This window comes from Vespula pensylvanica, chromosome 21 (genome assembly GCF_014466175.1).
Source record: "Vespula pensylvanica isolate Volc-1 chromosome 21, ASM1446617v1, whole genome shotgun sequence".
Lineage (NCBI taxonomy): Eukaryota > Metazoa > Arthropoda > Insecta > Hymenoptera > Vespidae > Vespula > Vespula pensylvanica.
The window spans coordinates 1,556,255-1,579,773 of record NC_057705.1 but is presented as its reverse complement, the minus strand read 5'-3'; the positions used below and the strand labels follow the sequence as shown (position 1 = coordinate 1,579,773).

Genomic DNA, 23,519 nt, shown 5'->3' with positions numbered 1-23,519 from the left:
ATTTTTAATTAAAAGACGTTTAATTACCTGTCATACTATGACGAACGATATTTTCTTCATAATTAACGTCGGTACTCTGTCGTTACCTCGAGTGACTCTGTTCGATTGAATTCAATTCAGAAAGTCTTTCTAAGGATCGTTGAGAATGTATTAGTGTTCTTTTGTCTTCGTATTCGTCGAAGACATGAAGTAGCTAGCAAATTGGCCATTATTCTCTACATCTCGTTCTCCTTAAAACACTGAAGGTAGAATCTTTCGATTCTCTCTCTCTCTCTCTCTCTCTCTCTCTCTCTCTCTTTCTCTCTCTCTTTCTCTGTTCCCTCCCACTGTCGTACGAATACATTCAACTTTATCTCGCAATTTAGTTCAATTTAAATCTTCCTTTGTTTCCGTATATATGTATGTACGTAGCATAGCCAACGTGACAGTGAGCTTACCTACCTCCTACTCTGATTTATACTAACTTAACATTGCTATCGTACGAGTAAGTTTATATACTGTAAGGAAGCATATATTACTAGGCCTCTGCTATATTTTCACGTAGTAACATATTCTGTTTGTATTGTATTTCACCTCAACGAAATTACACCGTCGCTTTTGAAAATTTACGTATACGTTAGACCGTACCTACATATATATAATCCACAAGTTAGTATTACAGCTCTAAATTCCTTTACTACGTGTATCTAATTGTTACATACGATATTACATACGTATTTATACATTTCTTTGAAATAATAAAATTACACATTTTACGTGAACGTGAAAAAGGAAAAGGAAATAATAAAAGTTCGAACGTATTATAATAATCACCATGTTATTTTTCATTACTCCTTTTTATTTTTACTTCTGTTATTTTATTTAAATCACCAGCTTCGAGAAAAGTTTAGAAAAATAACGTGCTGTCGTCAAAGAGAAAAAAGGATATTTTTCTCGCTCGTGTATACAAGTGTATATATATATGTACGTATGTATGTACGTTTCGCTCGACAATTGAAACGTGTTTCACGACCACTTCCTCCAGAATGCATACATATTTTGCGTAATTCTTTTTGGCACATTGCTCTCAATCTTTTTGCTTTTTTTTTCCTTTGTTCTCTTTTTCTTTTTTTTAATTTCCTTCTCCATGAGGCGATATATGTACGCGTCAATGACGTTCACGACCGAATAAAAAGTTTCCTTTTATTTTCGCGTTAAGTATCAGACGCTTTTGACAAAAAAAAAATTATACTCGAAGTTTCGACTCTAGGTGATGGACTGTCGCCAGTTTTAACCACTTTTGATTGGCTATCCACGTTTTATAGCTTAACGAGGGAAACGAGTTGATCGCGTGGATTTACGAGTACGACGACGTCCTCGTTAATTATGTTCTCGTTACTGCCATGACCCGAGGCGAAGTATACAAGCTGACGTGGCTGCTGTCTACGTCAGTTGAGATTTTAGGACAAAATCAAGCGACGTATGTTAGCGAGGATATTACCGAAAATATAACCGACTGGTAGAAGAACGACGTTAGCTAGAGCGAATAGCATGTTTAAGTATCTTGTGCTGTCCCCTGGGATACATACTTTTCTCTCTCTTTCTCTCTCTATTACACACACACTATCTCTCTCACTCCTCATACGATAATTATACCATGTAACGTAGCTAAAGCATCGTTGGCAACGTTGTCCGTTTAGAAAATATACAGGAGTATGAATCCCTTCGTCGACAAGGGAGACGAAGCTATCGAGCGACGAATAATCTAACCATGCTTCGTTTAACGTATTAGGGGAGAAACTGCAACGCCATAAACTTCTAGCTAAAAAACTTTACTCGACGTTAGATAAAACACAATAGAGATACCTGTTCTCTCTCTCTCTCTATCTCTTTCTTCTTTCATTTTTTTTTCTTCTTTTCTCTTTCTTCCTTTTTTTCTAATCCTTTTTATTTATTTATTTATTTATTTATTTATCTTCTTTTTTCTTTGTTTTCTGTATTTATATTTGAAACAGGCCTCCTTCTCTTCGATCGCCTTGATACGGTACGGTGTACGGTAACAAACGTAGAAGGGATTAGGTCGGAATAGAATGGAAGGGAGTTAGAGATAGGCTCGACGTAGAAGCATTCGAACAATAGAAACATCCGAGTCCAACGAGTTGTCCCGATATTCCTAGCGTAAGCACCACTAGCCTAGAGAATCACTCTTCCGTCCAAGTCGACTATCAATGGGGAGAGATTAATTGCAGACACACACAGTAGGTGTCACTCCGTGCCTGTAATTAATTCGAATACAATGCTATTCCGATACGGAGAAACAACAACAACAACATCAACAACAACATCAACATCAACAACAACAACAACAACAACAACAATGATGATGACAACAATGAAAACAACGACAACAAGGAACGCGGTTGAGAGACGAACAACACAGTTAGAAGGTTTTCCCTTGAATTTACGCTCTTGATAGCACTTCTACTAATCGAGCACTCTCTCTTTCTCCCTCTCTCTCTCTCTCTCTCTCTCTGTCGCTTCATCATTCTTGTCTTATTCTCGGTTTCTCTCTTGGAACAGTTTCTCAGAGGGAAACCGTTGTCTAATCAATTCGATCTACTCGATATAACGTATTGGATCGTTGCGCATAACGTGATCGAGTACTTAGTTATATGTAACACTGTTTACAAGCAGAATGCATTTGGGCACTAAGGATATGCAGGTAGATGCACTGAACACCAATACAAACTCACACGCATGTGAGTTACGTACTTGACTACGCTCGAGTACTCAATATCGAGTGCTTAACCGATACTGGTACTCTTGTTAATTTTACAGAAGACGCCGCCTGGCATAGTCCACGTATCTTCACGTTGCTTCTACCTGTCTATCTATCTATCTATCTATCTATCTATCTATCTATCTATCTATCTATCTATCTATCTATCTATCTATCTACGTATCTATCTATCTATGTATATATATATAGTATATATATGTTGTACCAGTACGAAGTATTAATCGAATATTTAACGAAAATTTCAAAGAGAAATTTTAAAGGAGAAATTTTATCTCAAGATTTCCGTTTCAAATCGTTCGAAAAATATTATATACATATATACATATTATATATACATATTATATATATATATATATATATATATATATATAAAGTCTTGATTCAACGCGAATTATATTTTAATATTGATCATTGATTGTCTAAGTAATGAAAAAATGATTATTCTTAACAATACTTTACAAATTTTCTAAAGTGTTACACTTTCAATACTAGCACGTAGTAATTCATCAAGAAGGACTGGTTAAAGTGCTCTCAATCCTTTAATAGCGAAGAGAAGGAAACGTCCTGGTTATAAAACGCGTTCAGCATTACCAGCTTCAATATTCATAGTTAAACGTATTGCACAGGAGACATCGTCTAATTCATAGCTTTATATCATGGAAAGAGTGAACATCGCATCTGTCAAGGAAATAAAGTTTGGAATAAAATTTATTGTTCGTATTTTTGATGGATATTTTTCTTCGATGGTATTATCAATCAGAGTCGTATTGTGTTCATTCCGTGCTATTGAAATTTTTTTATCTATATATACATATATGCGTATATGTGCACGTGCGCGTTCGATGTATATCTTATATTCGCGAAACGTAAAGATCGTACGAGAAAAAAAGAAAATGTCTCTCGAAGAATCGCTCGTTGAAACGTAAAAAATTTCTGCGTTGATCGAATTGTTCGTTTCTTCGTCGTTTGCTTTTTGCTTTCTTCTTTATTTTTTTTTTTTGCTTTCTTTCTTTATCCTTTTTTTAACTTTTTTTTTTTAATTTTTTTTTTTAATCATAACAGTACGCACTTAATGCAAGATACATAAAAAAAAAAAAATTATATTCGGACATTTATAGACTTTGACTTGGATCATCAAAATTCTTGTTATTAGTAAGGACCACGTTAGATATATCGAATATCGTGTCGTGCGTTTAAACGGATAGCAGCGCCGCTATTAATTCTCGTATCGAGCGGCTGTAGTACACCGAGCGACTCATCCCTCGTAATCCAATGACGGGCGATATAGGAACGTGCTACGGGATCGTAGAAATGGGATGCTGTTGCTAAAATTGATTTGGTATTGATATAATCGTGGAGGAGTGAAATAGGGACACGAAGGTGGAAGAAGAGGAGGGGTTGTTGATTGAATAATTCATTGATATATTAATAATTAATTTGAATATAGTGTTTCCTTATAGTCAAACTCTATAAAAAACTTATTGTATAATAAGAAAAACGATTTATACAAATAGATAAGTGGATGGAGGGATTAGAAAGAATCGAAGTGAAGAAAGAGAAAAAAAAATATTACAAATAAATATATTATATTGGAAGTAATATTATTATATTATTAAAATGCAATTATAATATATATATATATATATATTGTGTAATCTAATTGCAGTAGTAGTTGATATCTACATACATATATGATAATACAGTCCAATTATAGTAGTTGTTTGCATGCATCCAAATTAAATTAATATACAATGTACGGTCCAATTTTAATAATATATAATATAATAAGACCGGCAGAAAAAGAGTAACCGAGTAAATAGTAACTTTAAAGATTATATATATACAGAAAAGAATAAGAAGAGAAAGAGTAAGAAAAAAAAGAAGAGAGAAATAGAGATAAAAAAGAAACGAGAAATACTAAGTTTTAATGGTCAATGGAGTAGTTTGAAGAGAAAGAGAGAGAGAGAGAAAAAATCGAGAGAACAACGAGACGAAGAAGGGATAACTTGACGGAGGGTAAGTTCTCGGCCATTTCAAGGGATGATCGATCGAGAGAAGTAGTCCAAGTTACGCCTCGGCTTCTCGATCCTATTGCCGGCTAGTTAATTGCATTCGAGTTCCTTCGGCCTTCCTTGAAGGATCGACGAGGACTACAGGTGTTTCTTCTTCCGAATAAAGGAATCCTCCATCTCCTTTCCTCTTGTCTCTCAACCAATTCCTCGAGATCCAATCGGTACTTTTACTCTCGCACTTGGAACCTCGAGAATGCGCTCTTAAACGAGCATGGAAAAGTTTTAACTTCGTAGCACTTACGACGAATGTTACGACAGTTCGAAAATTTCAATCGTTAAACCATCGATGTCCCTGCCGTTTCAAACTTTCTCATTGTCAGGACGATCTCTTTAAAAAAAAAAATGTAGCGACTTATCGATTAATGAAGTTCGATGTAAATATAAAAAACGAAATCGTATTGGATTTCCAATTTCTTTTTCTTTCTTCTTTTATTTCTCTGTCTCGCTTTTTCTTTCTTTTTTTTTACATTCTGATTAACAGCTATCAAATTTTGTTTGACGAAAGCGTGACTTGAGAATTTTTTGCAATTCGTCGAAGGACTTTGTTTCTGAAATCATACGAATATCTTCATTTCTATTCTCGATTTATTGTTTTTTTTTTTCCATTCTCCATCTCTCCTACTCCTCCCTCAATCCTCTAAAGAAAATATTATCCATTCGTGATATCCTTTATAACGCTTTTAATCGATCCAATAATAATAATTCCAATGGAAAACTTGAAATGCTTCGAGAAGCTAAAGTTCTCTTCTGTGGGTGTTACGGAAGCAATCAATTTTGGAAGTAGAATCTCTAGAGAGTGTGAGGTGTCTTGAGGTACGCCGAAATGACATTAAAAAGCCATTACTGGAGGTGATGGAAAGTCTTGTATCCGCAAATCGAGAGCTTTTTGATTGACGATTCGCCTAAGGTATCTACGCACGGAAAATTTTGGAAATCTTTATCGTCGTCTAATCGATTTTAATTGCTAAATGAATAATTTTCCAACCGAACTTTTCTCATTTACATCGATTTCTCTCGAATACTAAGACACAAAAACTTAAAAGGAAAATCTTTATTTTAATCACGGGAAAGCCTATACGTGATACGAATAATTTCTTCCATCCGTTTCTTCTTCCTTTTTCTTTTTTCTTTCTTTTTTTCTTTTCTTCTTTTTCCTCTCTCTCTCCCCTACCCTTAACTTCTTTACGAGAAAAACATTACAGAGAAAGTTTTACAACTCGACAAAAAAATTTAGTTAATTTTAACAGTAAGACCAATATTTACGCCTTTTCTTATCGTTAATAGAAATGAATTCTAATTGTTCGCTGTTCTACGTTAGTAGAAAATCATTGTAAAAGCAAACGTATCCTTCTCCAGTAAAATCTAAAAGGTAGAATTTATATTTGCTATTAGCAAATCTCGAATTAAACATTCTTTTCTCTATCCTCGATCACGAGTTTTATCATTCGACTCGAAGATAAAAGTCTTCTACGAAAAATGTTAAAGCATTTGGAAACAGGTAATGCTTTGTCAGTTACCAAGGGATAGATTTAGGAAATACGATTTTGTAGAGGGCCGCATTGCAGCAAACTCTGTGTTAATTAACGAGCTCCCAGGATACTTATAAAGGATTAAATATATTTGCCTTGTTTGTTCAAACTATTTTAAAACGAAAGACTTTCGAAAATAATGCAATTACAATATCTGCGAATTTTTTTACATGCTCTATTTCTCTGTTTCCATTGGTTTCTCTCGCGATCGATCGATTCCCAAAGAAAACAGATGTGCATTGTTTTATTTTACGATCAGGTTTTCTTCGTTACCATTTTCAACGTGCCTCGTATACCTAGACAAATATATTCAGTATATACGTTTGGAGAAAACGAAATATATTCTGAATGCGTTCGAACATAACCGCATGGATGCGGCTCGTTGTCTCAACACGTCTCCCTTCGTCATTCAATCACATTTAATATAACGCATACCCGTACACACACATATACACATATATAAATATTGTTTGTGTGTGTTTTTACGATAAAGAGAATCAGTTCGAAATGGTTTTAGTATCGAGTTAATTTAAACTACCTCCAATCTTGATATCCTTTTATACCCAAAGTTTTCCGATTTAACGATCAGAGATTTTTATTATGTCCCAGTTTTCAATGTGTTCCGAACATCCCTTTCCCATTTTCTCGATCCTCCTAGAAACATCCACTTACGCTTTTTCCATTTCCTCTCTTTCAGAGAGAAAAGATCTCTTTCATGAGAAAGAAAGCTCTGTTTTTCTCACGAAAGTTAAGCTCCCCAGACATACAGGATTCTATTAGAGATCTATCCATCTATCGTATTTTCATGGCACAAAGCGAGAAACGGTCAGGACCGTTTCTTTGTCATCAACGGTATTCATTTTCAAGAACCATCGCATTTCTAGACTTCTCTTCTTCTTCTTCTTTTTCTTCTTCTTCGATCTATCTCGATATTACGTGTCCTCAAGGACGCGGTTTATAACGGAAAGGGAAATAAAAAAAAAGAAAAAAGAAATAAAAAGGATTGCAGTCTGCCTCAAAAGCTTTTTCCTTTGACTTTATTTTTTCTCCGTTGGTTTATACGATTAAAACAAAAGCAACGTCTTATGCATCTTTATAATTCCCTTTATCCTAATTGCCTTTTCATGAAAGGTCATCTCTCCTTCCTTTTAATTTCACGATACATTCTTGCCTCATACGATCGCAAGAACTGTACGTCCTTTCTGTCCTTTCCCACTATCTGAGCTATCCAGCTTACGTATTAGTTAATTCCATAGAACTGACATCAGTATTCATATCGTGAACTTTGGTCGAAACTCTATGCTCAAATGCAAGAGAACAGATATATAGTTCCATACGTAGAGATATCTCTCTCTCTCTCTCTCTCTCTCTTTCTGTGTCTGACGATGATCTTACTTGGAATATATCGGATCAAATCTACTTTTGATAATAGTCCTAACAAAGAGGGTACTATTATTACTCACGATAGGATACTCTAAGTACGACCTTCACGTTCGATGGGAAATACCGAACGACACGTTCGAATATTCGTTAGCACGTGTAAGAGGAGCCACAGAGTAATTCAAGTAATTCGTAGCTTGAGTTACGACAGGAAACTCGTTTTCGTCGTCGTCGTCGTCGTCGTCGTCGTCGTCGTCGTCGTGGGGGCAGAGTTAAGGGGCAGAAGAGAGAGAGAGAGAGAGAGAGAGAGAGAGGAAGGGTATGGAGGAATTGGAGAGACACAAGTCCACGATACCGACACGTAGAGTTAGGACTTGAGTTACCTAAGATGGGATTAAATTTACTTATTCGCCTAACGCACACGTGGCTGATGTCTCGCCCGAGAAGACAAAGTAGTTAAGTCGTATCGAGTATTCGCATTCGTCTCTATACATGTGTGTACGCGTTGTTCGTATCTGTATGCGAAATGGCTCTACGTATATCTATATCTACGGTTGTAAGAAACCCATCGAGAAACTCAGTCGGTGGCCCTGGCTTCGAGATATATATACATACATACATATATACATACCTATGTTAACTTGGCGCGAATCCAGATGGTCACAAAGCTTTTGCATAGTTCGTTCTGCCATGACGGAAGATAGTCATTGTTAGATAATACGGAAGTTCTACGTTTCTACGTTATTTCTCGAAGGTTCAATAAGAATCTCTCGATATTATCCCAATCGCGATATTTCGAGACGATCAAAAGGATTCTACAATCTTTTTTCTCGTTTTTTTTCTCTCTCCTTCCCCTCTCTCCACATCCCCACCATTTCAAAGAATTCTTCTTCGAGATATAACTACTGAATATTTAGAATGAAAATAAACCGAACGTGTCCTGAATTTTTTACGAGGTTCTATTAATCAAAATCGCGAATCATTAGATCGGAGAGATTTTTTCGAATTAGAAGAAAAAAAATCATTATAATCCTTCGATATCAATCAAGATCTTATTTACAATTTTCAACTTGGATCGATGGGAAATTAATTCGAGAAATTGGATTAGAGAGACATGAAGTAAGAAGCGTTACGAGATTCAATCGCCGGAATACTCTTGCATTATGCAACGAAATGCATGCGTAGAATGTATTCAGGACCGAGAGGAAGAGCCTGGAAAATCGATGAGAGACCCTCTTAAACAAATACAAATGCGAAGCAGCTCATTACACATAGAGGAAGGGGAGGGTCAGATACACATCGACTAACGGAATGTTATGCATGTTAACATTCGAGTTGATCATTATAATCTGCATTGATAATCACAACAGTCTATTATCTCGCTTTGATGATCGCATCGGCTAATCGTATTCTCAACGTTCTAAAAGCGAATTTCTAAATTTCTAATCATCTTCGCTCGTCTATTAACTGAACCGTTTCACATAACACAGTTGAAATCCTTAGACAAGTTAAATAATAGTGTCTACGAAACTCGAAGACCTTGCCCATGTCTGTGCATTTCTTCGCGAACGTAATTAGGGTAATTTTGGTTAGGGTACATGCAATTTATACCGAACGTGCACTTTCGTTGCGGTACGAGCCAGCTGGCAGCCGTCGGTGCCTTTAATGTATTCCGTTCTCAAAATAAGTCGTACCGTTTAAACTTTACCACCTTTGTTTTTAAGTTTTCTATCCATCGAAATAACCTATTTACTAGAACAAACGTCTTATTCAATTATTGAATGAACACTGACGAAAAAACATTTCTAATTCTACGTTCGATACGGTTTTCTCGAGCTAAAGGTATAAATTACTGATATACTATATTATATAGTAATAGTATTATATTCTGTACGGTATTAATGTTAACATATTATAATATATTAATATACTCTCTCTTTTTAATATATTATATTAACACTATATGTATATATATTATTATTACTAATATCTAACTTGAATAACGATCTAAACCAGACGTTTAGATACAATATGCCAAAAAATAATTATAAATTTAAAAACTCCCATAGACCGACGAAAGTCATAGTGATACTCACACGTGTCTAAAATATCTAAAGATAAAATTTATCTTTAAAATACTATTGCGATCTAATTAGCAATTTCATTGAATCTTAAAAAAGCTAACGAGCTAAATCGATTTGTCGGATGATTATTAGAGCTTTTTTTTCTTTTTTTTTTTCTTTTGAATCACGAAGTTATAAAACCAAGATAAAGGATAGATGAAGTCTGTAAAAGTCATGTTAAATCCATGTTAAGGATCGTTAACGATATATAGACCGTCGTCAAACGAAACGACAGCTCAGCGGATATTATTTGTTCGGATCAATCTTTAACCCGGAACTCCGTGGGGAATTTCGAATGCTGATATGCAAGAAAGATCAATCGAGAAAAATCGTGTAACGAGATCCATTTGACACGTTCAAATGTCAACGTTATATCGAAATGAATTATTCGAAAATTATGCAGTCTTCTTCTGCCATCTTTTACTCTATGTATGAATGTATGTATGTATGTATGCATGTATATATATATTTATGTATTTTTAGTACTCTTCCATAGTCAGTTATCTTTCTACATATAAATGCAATATAAACATAACGTAGAAATTTATAGTAGATAGAGAAAAGGCAAATAAAGAGAAATAGAAAAAGAAAAAACAAAATAACAGAAAGAGATTAGGCTAGATACTGTAGATCCCATTCATCAAGTCGTTGATCGTGTTCCGTTGCAAACTTCCTTTCTCTTCATTTAACTTTGGCTCTGACTCGGTCAGAGCTTCCGCCTCTTATCCGAATTTAAATCGAACGAGTATACGAGTTCACGAAGGTTTACAGTTAGAGTTTTACAGTTTTCATTTGGTATTACTTCCAAACCGGGGAAAGGTTTAAGAGAAGGGAAGGTATCATGATTCGATCGCAATTTCTTTAAATGAAAAACTCCTAAGGGAAAATCAAAGAATTTCAATTGTTTTAGCGATTATCCAAGTAAATTCTTAGCGCTTCTTAATTCGTTGACAAAGTCGTAAAATAAAAGGTTTGACGTTAAAAAAGAAACAATAAAAAAAAAAGAAGAAAAGAAATGTCCATCCAAGTAGGAACGAATCACTCGGGGATGAAATTCCAATCATTTCGTAAAGATTGGATCGAGTGATAAGGGAGAAAGAGAGAGAGAGAGAGAGAGAGAGAGAGAGAGAGAGAGAGAGTTCGTATGTGTATTAGAAAGAGATAGAAACAGAGATAGGAATAGAAACAGAGAGAGAAAAAGAGAGAGAGAGAGAGTGAGAGAGAGATACGAATCCGCAATTACCGGATTCGAAAGTGCTTATCGCAAAGCCACTATGGCGTTTGTCTGATTTAACTTGAGACACGTACAGCAAAACGAGTTGCGTATTCTCGTTGATCCAGGCGTTAACCAACGAATTCAAACCCGAACGACTTTGGAACGTGATGAACGAGAATGAACGTGACGAAAATGAAAGAACCAAAGACTTAGATAAGACGTGAGAAACTGAGAAAAGTAAGTAAGTCTTACTACTAGAAAAGTGAACAAAATCTTTTCTATAGTTACCAATTTCGAATCCTTCTCGAATTGATTGAATTGAAGTCGAATGAATCTCGATTCATTGGTTTTAAAATCAACTATCCTATGAAATTTCCTTCCAACATATATATCTTCTCGAATCGATAAGAAAATTCGTTTCTTGAAAATCAACTCTTAGTTGTTGGTAAATTAAACTTAATTACTCATTAAGAATTACTTTTAAAGTTAATACTCCATTACAAGTGTAGAGGAGCCAACCTATTCGATTCAAGTTTTCGATATTGAACTAACTTTTCCGTTGTTCTCCAGCGATAATTCGATCCGCTATTACGCGCGCTATCGCAATTCGAGAGACGATACGACAGTGACACTCTCCAACTTGAAATTCCATTAAAGGCTGCTGAGTGTCGTAATTGAAGGACCTCACCATGGATCCTTGTATCTTCTTGGAAATTGAGACGTGTACGTCAACGTACTTTCTCTATCCTCGTTCGCCTTGTAACACGTTCTGCTTCACAACAGACAACTCTGTGAAACCTTATATGTGTATATATATATATATATATATATATATATATATATATGTGTGTGTGTATGTATGTACGTATATAGAGTGTGGTTAAAAGTTCCTAAATAATTTTAAAAAACAATTAATTTCTTTTTTTAGTTAGCTCGTAAAATTTCACCTCACCTACAAGGCTAAAAAAACTTTCTAAAAAGATTAATTCATGTTTAATGTCACCAAGGATTTTCGATCAACCTTCAATTGAATTAATTAATTGTTATAATTATTTAGATACTTCCAAATTAAGAGATGTCATTTCCGTGATGGAATATATGAGAAAAGAATTAAATAAGGTATACACAATATATATAAATAACTTGACCAAGATTGATCGAGAATATCGTCGAATTCTCAAATATTGCGTTTAATCCAAGAACACTATGAATGATACTAAGTAATACTATGACTGATACGAATGAATATTCTTTAAGAACTTTGTGGAATTTCGTTTTTGAAGGTCGAGAGACAGGAAGAAAAAGTTTTATTAGAGGAGTAAGAAGACGAATGAGGAAATAAAAAAGCTTCCCTAGGATACTACAGTCCGTGACATTGAATTTGACTTATGACTCGTAATATCGATTGGGTTAGAGTTAGACAGAGAAAGAGAGAGAGAGAGAGAGAGAGAGAGAGAGAGAGAGAGAGAGAGAGAGAGAGAGAGTTACTTCTCCTGACGGTTTTTTCGTATTACCATACTTTTGTGTCTCATTACTGTGAAGTTCCTGGTACTTTCTTTGAATAAACTTTTTCCTCGTGAAACTTTTAATAGAAAGGTGCGTTTAACGTTTTTACTGCTTCTTCTTCTTCTTCTTCTTTTTCTTCTTCTTCTTTTTCTCACAGATTTTAATCTCGAGGAAAGATTCGACGACCGAAAACGCGTTCTGTACATAGATGTCCTCAAGCTCCTCGTTCTCATCATTTATTTTATTTTTCGACTATTCTTTGTCATCTCCTTGACGTCTTCTTCTTTCTCTCTCTTTCTCTCTCTTTATACATATATTTTTATATGTATAAATGTCTCTCTCTATTTCTTTCTTTTTCGTTTTCTCTTTCTCTCTATTTTCTGTCATTATTTATCGTTTATGACACATATCCTCAAATACTATCACAAATATTATGTAAACGAGAAATATTTTCTCGTTAGAATGTGAGAAATCAGATAACATGAGTGTGAATTTTAACAAACTCTAATTTATAGTCATTAATAAATATATTTATATATATATGAATGTATGTATGTGTATATATTTATTTATAATCCCAAGGTAAAAGGGATTTTGGAAAACACTCTATACTCGTGTCGCTAATTGAATACAGAAATTGATTACTCGAAATATAATACAAAACATACGCACCTCGTCCTTCATTTATTTACAAAACTGTTCTGGATTAATCAGGTCAATATGTTTTATGATGTTAACATCGTTTTAAAATGTCTCGTAAAGCTTTTCTCGCATAGGACATATCGTTCGAATAAAAAGGTAAGGAAAAAAGAAATACACGAGGCCACGAGTGAAAATATTTTCATTTTCTCGGCTAAATCTCGCACAGCATTTGATTCGAAAGAAAAAGTAGTCGGGATGCAGCGTTCGCGCTCTGCTACGCGATATTTATTGGCATCGTGCAGAAATTTTTTAATACACGAAGCGTAAGATACAAAATGTGTGCCCCTCGTACGTGACATCTTGCGTGTTACATAATAAAGTATATTACTATATATATATACACAGACACACATACATAGGCTTATATATATATGTGTATGTGGGTGTACAGTGTACCAGTTTTAATCTTGTAGAAAGAGGAATACATTAGACGAGTTTTACTGAATTCGTTTGGGATATTAAATATAACACTATTACCAAATATGTTATCTTGAAAATTACAAATAAATTAAATATGTAGGATATGCGGATTGCAGTACGTGACGCTATTTCTACAGAAATTCATTTAACTACCTTTGGCAAATAGTAGGCACGTTTTATCAATTTTAATACGAGATCGTATTCCCCGTCACACGTTTTGCCCGCGGTAATAAATTCAATTTGACTTCGGTCCGTGTACGTCCATGAAAATTCAATTGGTTCGATAAACGCGAAATCGCCATCGCAAAGCAGAATTTCATTGAATCTCGAATTACTTTCTCTGAATTGTCACCGTGCAATGAAGTCTATAACAGGAGTAATCATATCACGGTAGTTAGGCGCATATAATAGATCGAATATTTTCGTTTCCTCGAAATAATCCAAGACAGTTCTGATCAAATCAGTATACTTTCAATACGAAAGAGAAGAAATCCAATCGTCTATATACATATGTATACGTACATACATACGTAAATATATATATACGTACGTGCGTGTGTGCATGCATGCATGCATGCATGCATGCATGCATACATTTTCAGCTACATTTCTCCGAGCTTTTTCATGAGAAAAGAAGATTATGAAATGAGTTCACGCTCAACCGAACTCGGTGATATTTTATGTCCGAAGATTATCATAGAAAGGTCATTTTAAATCTTCTCGAGGACGATAAATTTTTCTGATTACTTCACAAACGTATGATTTCGGCTATATAACATATTAGATGGTCTTTTATTTTTTTTTTCTTCCTCCATTCTTTTTTCTTCTCCTTCTTTTTGTCAAGATCGTTTCATTTGAAAGCCACCAACTACTAGCTACCGTATATAAAACACAGAATGACGGAGAGAGATGAACGAGGGATTTTTAGCAGTCTATTCTCACAGTGACTTGATAGGATAGCTAAAGCTATAGGCAAAAGGCTAAGGGAGCCAACGAAAGAATCGTGTCCCTTTCGCCATTGGCTCGATCGTTCCGGATAATCCATTCGCTTGAGAATACTGCGAGGCTTCTATTTCTCGGTGCAAAGAAGACCGATATTTCGTTTTCTACTGACGGAAATAAAGAAGGTCGGAAAGTTCCTAGGAAGACAAATGATGAAAATCGTGACGCAAGTCGAAGATCAAGCGTTATTTTCATCTTTCGTTTTCCGCCGTTACTATCGCGGAAGTTCGAGGAAAGATAAGTGATCGTTCTTTACGATTGAGATATATGTTTTTTCCTTTTTTCTTTTTTAAATGTACGTATCCTTCCATAATTTAAAACTTTGAAAAAAACTATCTTCTTTTTCATTCGAAAATATCAAGGAACCTTTGGGGAACTTGTTCGATAGGAACAATTCTTGTTCTAAATAAATTGCAATCGATCATTATGAATTACCTACTTACTTTATTTCTTTTCTTTTTCTTTTCTTTTTCTTTTTTTTTTCTTTTCTTTATCCTCGATCATCGTCAGAAAGAAAGAAGAAAACTTTCCAAGTTCGAGTAAACTCTTACAAAATAACGAACTTCTCTTTCTTTCTCATTCTCTTTCTTTTTATCCATCTATCTATCTGTCTCGCTCTCCTTTAGTTTGGACATAAAAAAAAAGAAAGAGAGGAGGCGTACGAAGTACTCGCGCTTTCTTAAGAATTTTAAACTTGTGGAACACTTTGGCGGTTTGAATGCTTGGATGTTTCCTGTCTGAAAGTTGAGCTTTTGTGAAGATTTTATGAACATTTTACGAATATCAGGAGGACGGTAAAATTACTATCCCACGGTTATCATCAAAAATTACACGGTACGTTGATCTTTTTCATTCCGATCTTTTATGTATTTCAACTGATTCGACGACAGATATTTTTTATAGAGATAAGACAAACGCGAGGATATTTTTTTTTCTTTCTAATTTAATTTTTCAATTCGACTTCTCATCGATTTCTTTCCATACACTTTTGGATCTAAAAAGATCGAGAGAAGTTTTCGTTCTCGTCGTTTCAATATCTGCTTCCTTTACTACAGAGACGCGCGTGTCTGGAATTAATTGATTTTCTTACTCTCGAAGGAGAATTTTAATGTCGACTTTCTTGGCCTTCATCGATAACTTCGAAGGGACGAAAATATATTTCTTTCACGGATAATGACGCAACGTGAAAAATGTGAAAAATATCCTCGAAGATCTGTCTAATAATTATTATTATTGCAAGCATTTCCTTTTATTATATCCTATTTTATTATTCGAGTCGACATAATTAAAGAAATAATTATCTACAATGTCAATGGATGCTCCGTAAGAAGTCATTCGTTGTGTTATTTATAAATAATTATCCAATTAAATTGAATTATAGCTGCTAATCTTGATTGATGAAAATTTATAAGGACAGGTGCTGTCGACCAAAGGTTCAAAAATTTCATTAATAAAAAGGGATGCTTTTTCCTTGCCAAATTTATCTTTTCTTTTTTACTATTACAAACGATCCTCCCGTCTTTACTTATCTCTTTTCTTTTTATTCCGTTTGTTTCTTTTCTTTTTTTTTATTTGTTCTTCTTTCCTTTCTTTTCCTTTATTCTTTTTTTATTTTTATTTTTTTTTTATTACAGAACAAACCACAAAATCGTACGCTCGTTTTCCTCCACGCTGTTCTACGAAAGACTACTAACGAGCGTCCAGTATAAAAAAAAAGAAAAGAAAGAAACATTACTGGCAAACAAATTGGATCGATGGAGTACGATACGTAACGATATCAACGATAAAACGTGAATATGTATTTAAGGAACGAATCTTTTTTGCATCATTTAAATTAATTGCAAATAAGACGAGAAAGATCTTGAGCGGAAATTGAAAATATATATATTTATGATTTAAGTTATTAGTTTAAAGTTATATTAGAAATATGTGTATATATATATATATATATATATATATATATATGTATATATATTTACGATGACGTAATGATACTAAAGAAGAAAAAAAAATTGAGAAAACAAGGAATGAGACGGAAGAATTTAATGATTTTATCGGATTTAAACGATTTACGTGCTTGCCATTATTTCACCTCTAACCCATTCAACTTGACGATATATGCGCAGAATGAAATTAGACTAACCGAACGAACAAGTTTAAACCACGGGATGCGTTAGCGATCGATGGTAGCAATAGATTCGAGTCGGTTTGGCGTAAAGCTGTAAATACATGGGAAATTCGAAGAGTACGAGATTATAGAAATTAATAGGATTATATCAAATGAATATTGCCCGTCGAAATAAATTAGTAAAGATCACGTCTGATAACGTTGGATTACGTAACATCATTAAAAACTAATCGATCATGAAAAATACTTATCATTATAACGTAATTATAAATATAATTATAAATATAAATATAAATATAATTATGAATATAATATAATTATAATATTTATACTAATAATTTTAAATTGCGTACGCTAAACATAGAGATTGATGTTCCCTTTTATTTTTTTTATTTCTTTTTTGTTTTTATTTCTTATTATCTTTTTTCTTTATTTTTTCTTTTTTTATTTTTTCGAGGGCACGTCTTCGTCGAGAAACGCTCGTAATTGGTATCGTTTAAATCAAACCAAAAACAAAACCATTGAAATATCGTTCTATCTGAACTGACTTTCGATGTACGAGAAAATCAATACAAATTTCGTCGCGACGCCTCGTATTTTATCGGTTCTTGGCAGACTGTACCGACAAATTTATAACGGCTAGTTTCGTTTTATTTTTTTCGAGGTGAAATAATACCAACGTGTATATGTACATACATAAATGCATACATACATATATTTCTGAATGAAGGATAGTCAACGGATGTAATTTTAAAATATCGCTTAATTATGAACATGACATTCTAACAAGTATAAATTTCTTACTGTATACTTACAATTTCGATTTTTTTTCCTACCTAATAAAGATGTCACTCGACAAAAATTAGAACCAACAAAAAGGAAGAAAGAGTCACAATTTCACTTTATAATGAAATTGTTAGAATTTAGAGAATGTACGTACGTGACATTCCAACATGTGCAATTACTCATTCACGCAATCGGATCCAATTGCAATTCAGAAGTGAAATATTTCTAATCACTTTAAGCGTGAATTATTGGACACAGCATGAAAGTTAATTTATTTTATTTTATTTTTTTTCTAAATTAACGATCCCCATTCCCAAACCATCCAATCTAAATCTTGAACATTGAGTTATCTGGAACGGAAACAATATTACGTTTTTTTTTGGATGTCGTTCTTGTTGTTGTTGTTTTAAAGGACATACTATCGTTCGTCCTTGCAGCAGTAAAAATGCAATTTTCACATACACTCGAACCTATATCCCTTCGATATTGCTTCATTCTGATATCGTATTTTCCTCGAGATATCACCTAATATATGTCTTGTTTCCTACAATATACATCAACACACTTTCATCGTCCTTGCAAAACTTTAATACTCGTTTATCTTCAATTTTTACAGGTTTACACACCTCCTTCACTTCAACGATCTATTCTTTGTTTGTTTATTTCTTTTTCTATTACTGTTATATAATATCGTCACTACAAAATATCGAATATTTATCCCTTCTCCAACAGTTTTATTCAACTCCATTAATGGTCAATTAATTAATACGTTTTATTCGAGACCACTTGTTGAATTCGACCGTGTCGATAATATATTCTATAGAGACCTGAAAGTTCATAATCAACACGTTTTTATTAAGCCCTTTTTCTATCTTATATATATGAATAAAAAGAAACGAAAAAGGAGAAGAAAGAAAGAAAAAAAAAAAATAAACGAAAGCAAAGAAAAAAGAAAGCCTTTCGATATCACCTGTCTCCGTACACTTTTATTCTGATTATTATTTTTTTCTCTTTTTCTTTTCCTGTTCCTTTTTCATCTCTTTTCTCTCGTCTTTCTCTCCTTATGTTAACTTCACTCCCAGAAGACCGAGCGCTTAACAAAATGGAGGACACAGTGGCACATCTGCAATTTGAGATAACGTTAAAGAGAGTAGACTAATACGAGAACCATAGATAAAGAGAGAAAGCGAGAAAGAGACGAGTTCGTTAGAGGCAACCGTATATTATCAATTTTTACGGACCATTCTCCTTGGTGCGCACGAGTAATCGTCCTCATTAGGGTAAAACGATGCAGTATCCGTGGTCACGTACCGCCAACCACGCGGAATAAAAACGCTTTCATAAATTGGAGGCCATTCGCGCGGACAATTCTGTACGGATCTCTATTTTAAAAGAGATTCTCGCCCACAAAGGTGCACGCTCTCATTCTTTCTTTCTTTCTTTCTTTCTCTCTCTCTCTCTCTCTCTCTCTCTCTCTCTCTCTTTCTTTCCCTTTATTTTTCTCTCTCTTTCTCTTTTTCCCTCTTATTCGCTCCCCTAACAAATTGCTCTCCTACTCGCGAAGAAGTTTCGCTCAAGGCAATATTCGTTCTATCATTTTTCTTCGACTATCAGTGAGATATAAGGGCCGAATTGCTTGGAGAAATAATTCTATTCAATTTCAATCATCGACGACGGGCGGACGCATAAAAATTTTTCATTTTAATATTCTCTTTAGAGAAAAAAAAAAGATTTTTTTCTCTCGATTTTTCATCGATTCTGACAATTTATTAATTTGCCTAGGTATTATCTTTTTAATTAAGTGAATTTTTTTTTCAATGGAAAACGAAACGAAATGGATTTTATTTATGTATTTATACATGGTATATTTTTCATTTTTTTTTTTTTTTTTAGTTTTGAAGATCAATAATGCAAATATAATGCATTATCGTTACATACAGCGAAAATAATGGTAATTATAGTCTAGCTAATTAACTGCCCTTATCCAGATCATAAATCTCGGATTAGAGAACATCGTTTAATGCTATCGTCCGAGGCTAATCTACTCATGGTTAAAACTGCAGGATACATCGTATTCGTGCATGTGTAAATGTTTGTATGTAGGGTTTACATTTTCCATTGAAAATATCCAAAGTTTTTTAAATAATACGAAATATCTATTGTATTTTTCCATAAGAATAGATAATTGAATTATAATAAATATTATACAAACACTATTTTAATAAGAAATGATCTTATTTAGAAATGAACTTTTCTTGAGAATTATCTCAGGAAATACAATACAAAGTCGAAAAGGGGTAAATGAAAGTTCGAAGGACAATCGAGATGTCTTTGTTTAGTAAAACTTAACGTTGGGTTCAACTTAACGTTCCTTTCGGGCTCTTGGCAAAAGGATCTATTTTCCAGTGAAAGATGCAAGTGCCTTTGTAAAACTCGCAGAGACGTTCGAACTTGCTCATCCGGCAAAGTCTTGGTCTTTGTATCCATGTGCCGCTTACCAATTTAAGAACGTTAGTACGCGATTAAAATGCTTTTAATTGCACCTTCATCCGTTTTCTGTAATTTCATTCGCCGCTTACTAACTGTGATGCTAGTGGCAATAACAATTAAGAATAATTGTTCCTGATGGTACGTGAACGTTACGATATTCTTTATGTTTTGATATTCATTTTCTTTGTTTTCTATTTCTTTTTCTTATTTTTTGTTCCATTACTTTTTATTTTTATTCTTATATCTTCTGTCTCTGTCTCGAAACTTCGAATTAAAATACTCAAATAAACCTGAGACATTTTCTAATTATTCGTCCAAAATCATATCGAAAAATTTGGAATATTACGTGACATTTTGAAGGATGAAAATCGATTTTGCAACCACGGCGATACGTAAGGCTCGATTCGCTAGACGATATGAATAAACAATAGAGGTTTTACATAATACATGTGTCATGGGAGAGAACTTCCAAACTATTCGGCTTCATAAATAAAGCTCTCCGGAAAGTTCTAATATCAGCGAGTCGGGAAAGTATCCTTTGTGTTATAGGATAGATAGGAGACCAATTAAATGATGTCTTCTTAAACTGAATTTTTTAATCAATCAAAAGGAAAGCTCTTTAAACAGCCATTATCATTCATTATCGATCATAATTATCTATTTATATTTATATCTCCTTCCCGTTTATAAATACGATCCTCTTAATTTTTCAAAATTCCCATCGTAATTAATAAACTTCGTTTCTTCGTAATTATTAAACTTATTTTTATTTCATATAAATAGATAAGAATGCCCTCTGATATAATAAAAAATTTTATTTCGTTCGTTTCGCTTAAAATTTCTTTAACATGGTTAGTTCCCAACAATAAGATCTCTGTTTATTCGGTGCCACGCTTTTCTAACTGGGCAAAGCTATTAGAGGATATTCATTTCGCGTATTTCGAGAATGTCTTGTTAAGCGGCATTCAACGTTTATAAGATACCGTTGGTAGAAGAGAGATGGAGAGGGAAACGGTGAAGAAAGCTGGAAAGGAGGGATGGGATGTTCTAATAACGAGAAGCAGACCTGGAATAAGGGTAAAACAGAGACAGAGAGAAAGAGAGAGAACGCCTAGGATAGAGTTTCTACAGTAGATGCAGAAGCAATTTCTGAAGGTGCAGTGAATGGTCCGGAGTACGGCTTCAATGGCAAATATTATGTTAAATCTCTCGTGAATGGGACAATACCAACTGGGCTATCCTATTATCAAGGTCTTAAACCAGAGTATATAAGATATATCATATTGGAAGTATATTGTTACGTCTTTTGCGCACAGTTAGGCTTGTCATAAAAGGGACTGGATGGACTCCTTTGGGAAATTCGTACGTTACTTGTCGCTCGGCTTTACCAATGAAAAATTTATCTCTGGACCGACTTCGACCGACTTCGTCTCCACCATAGAGAGTTAAGAACGAACACGAAAAACGTTTCGGTGAAGCGAACTTTTCTTACCTTAGGACGTATGATCCCCTTTTCCTTCGCTTTAACCATAAAAATAGCTTCCGAATGAACACCGTGTGAGTTATTTCTTTTTTCGAAAATACGAGTGTCATTCGAGATGGACCCATTTTTTCTTTTTTTTTCGTTCCTTTTTATTTTTTCAATTATTTTTTCTTCTTTTCCTTTTTTTGTTCCTTTTGTTTTGTTTTTGGTCATTTCCTCGGCATTTGTCATTTGACTAATCTCATATGTTGTTTTGGTAAATTTTCGAACTTTGAATCGAAATTGTTCGAAAGAGAAATGATTATTATTCATTTGCTATTTCATCGTTTATTTCGTGGAATATAATTATTCTACGCTTTCTATATCCTAAAACGTTCGATAAAGCGAATTGGCAATGCTAAAGAGTGGGAATAATTAATAAGCAAGAGTTTCATCATCGCTCAAATTTTCATCTTCATCATGATATTCATCATGAAATTCTACGAGACGCAGACTTTGTTTTAAATATAGAATTCTAATAGGGTTATAAAATTATTGCGGCTTTCCGAAAACCATTGTGATTCGAGATAATTCTGAAATTATCAATGACGTTCTGCAAACGAATATACTTTACGAATTTTTTTTTTTTTTTTGCATAATTTCAGAATAGCCATGGAATACAATGAATTTATCTTGCTTATACATAAAAAATGTTTTAGATAAATATATTCCACTTTTACATCTCCATATAATTAGTTACTTTTAAAGACTGTTATATTTGTCGAAATCCAATAAAATAGATATATACGACATACCGAGAAATAGTACCCTAGTGAGCTATTGAAGAGGATCTCACAAAGAGATCAGCGAACGTCGTGAAAGCTAATTTGCAAGTCGAAGGAAGCTCGAAGAAGCACAAGAGAGATAGACATAGACAGAGTCAGAGAGAGAGAGAGAGAGAGAGAGAGAGACAGAGAGAGAATGTTAAATAGTGTAATGCTCGCAAAGACAAAGTTGCTTGGTTATAGTGGTTGTCGTCGTAGAACGAGTCACCGATAATCATTAGTGACTCTAATTACGTACGTCGAAGAAGAAAGAAAATTATTTAAAAAGACAGGAATGAATTATTATCTACGTGTAAAAAATATTCCTCGTGCATATTAATTCATTCACGATTCCTTTTCTTCTTTCCCATCCCATAAATTCTTTCATTCCGTACAGGAAGAACGTACGATAGAGAAAAGAAATTCCAACCGTATTAATATAATAATGAATAATTTCCAATCTATTTCACTAAAAATTAAGTCGAGCGTGTCGTTAATTAAATAAAAGTAAGGATTCTCATGGCACAAGCGAGATATTAGCTCGCCAACGAACGTAGTAAGCTAAAGAATAAGGATTATCCTTCCTTAAATGAGCGCCGAGCAAAAATAGAACCCCTGTACATTTTCGCGTACTTCCTTTTAAATCCCTCTGTAATTAAGCCTCGTTAAAATAAAATCGTTTACCCCTTCCTTCTTCTTTTTTCTTCTTTTTCTTTTTTTTCGAATGATTCCTTTTTCCTTTTTTTCCTCGAAAAAGAAAAAAAAATTCTCTATAGCAAAGGTTTCCGATCGATCGTTAATAATTCGTTGCGCCCGAATGGCGAGTCTTTCTTTTTTCTTCCTTTTTCTTTTTTGGTTTCTCGTTCTCTCTTGTTTTGTTTTTTCACTCTGTTTTTTTCTTCTTCTTTTTTCGTTCTTTTTTTTTTTTAAATTCATAAAAAATGTACCCCGCACTACGGTACACAAAAGCCAAAAAGTCATTCCGGTGAAATGAGTAACACATTCTGTTATTAGATCTTGAATAAATAAAGGCAAAAGCGACTCGTCTGAGGCTTCGTTTAAATCATTCAAGAGTACAGAGTAACGATACGAAGGAAGCA

General features: G+C 33.9%; 1 protein-coding gene and 1 long non-coding RNA gene across 12 annotated transcripts in view; both read right to left on the bottom strand.

The window, feature by feature from the left end:
- LOC122636292 (dopamine D2-like receptor) overlaps positions 1 to 23,519 on the bottom strand; it is a 124,114-nt gene that overhangs the window by 11,672 nt on the left and 88,923 nt on the right. The gene's annotated exons all lie outside the window — the stretch shown is intronic.
- The window catches only part of LOC122636296, a 6,902-nt gene continuing 630 nt past the window's right edge, over positions 17,248 to 23,519 (bottom strand). The window contains exons 1-4 of one of the 2 annotated variants that reach the window (XR_006328903.1): positions 21,626 to 23,519; positions 18,614 to 18,766; positions 18,063 to 18,470; positions 17,248 to 17,993 (exon numbers count right to left, since the gene is read on the bottom strand). The exon at positions 21,626 to 23,519 is cut by the window's right edge and continues 630 nt beyond it. This is a non-coding gene — a long non-coding RNA (uncharacterized LOC122636296). Of the gene's footprint in view, positions 18,471 to 18,613; positions 18,767 to 21,625 lie in introns of both variants that reach the window. The other variant, XR_006328902.1, reaches the window with a different exon arrangement.